The following is a 941-nucleotide window of genomic DNA, read 5'->3' on the forward strand; positions in this document are numbered from 1 at the left end:
TGGCAGTTGACATTTCGTTAGATTATCTATATCATTCCACGTAAGCAGAGGCACAGACATTCATAAAGGAAGCGCCTTCTCTTTCTCATCTCTTTAGTTATCGCCCATTTCTCTTTAATTGCTTTATTCGTTGTTTTGTTTGTTCTTTCAGTGATAGTCTAATGAAGGCTATCAGTAATAATCCCAAATGACATTCTGATGCTCGTGAAATTTGAGTGTGACATTCCTTTGCTCGAATGAGCAGCAATTCTCATAATCATTGTTGTATTAATTTATTTGAATGATCAATCTATAGCGTATTCCATGATGTTGAAGTCGTACATTTTTTTCAAAGAATAAGATCACCAGGGACAGTTGTTGTTTTTTCTAATTCTATCGCACAATTAACTGACACAGTAATTCACGATTATTATCATTACCAATATTATTAAAGTTGCTATGTAAGTATCATGAACATTCGATGTGATGGCTAGTTAACACGAACTCAACAAACTTTTGGTAAATGGGAGCAGATAGTGTTATGGCGTAAAATACAGAAACCCCAGATGCATCAGTATTCAAAATAGAATTGTTTCCCTGTAATGACAAGTACAAAAAATGGGTCTCCTTTATATAGTAAAAGAAGCGGTGATCATTGACTGGTGTAGCAGTTTGCACCTTTTTTTTTTAATATGAATTGATGGTGATTCTTGACAATGTGATGTTTAACTCTGAGAACCATTATAGTTTCTCTTGAGATAAGATCTTAGCTTCTTTTCTAAGTAGCACGTAGAAAGGATCACGTTTCTATAGGCACTACAAACACTTATCATGGCAATTTAATCTGTAAATAATTTTTGTCTCTGTGAGATGCGTGGGAGGCAAGAAGAGGAGAAGAGTTGCCATGTCGTTAATTTGTCCTGATATTTTTTTTCACCGGGGTGGGGGTGGGGGTATACTCC

The 941-nt window shown here is 35.5% G+C and overlaps 1 protein-coding gene across 1 annotated transcript in view; it reads right to left on the bottom strand.

Moving 5' to 3' along the window:
* LOC119590636 (5-hydroxytryptamine receptor 2A-like) overlaps window positions 1-941 on the bottom strand; it is an 8,322-nt gene that overhangs the window by 6,361 nt on the left and 1,020 nt on the right. The gene's annotated exons all lie outside the window — the stretch shown is intronic.

Source organism: Penaeus monodon, chromosome 27, assembly GCF_015228065.2.
Source record: "Penaeus monodon isolate SGIC_2016 chromosome 27, NSTDA_Pmon_1, whole genome shotgun sequence".
In the NCBI taxonomy this organism is placed as follows: domain Eukaryota; kingdom Metazoa; phylum Arthropoda; class Malacostraca; order Decapoda; family Penaeidae; genus Penaeus; species Penaeus monodon.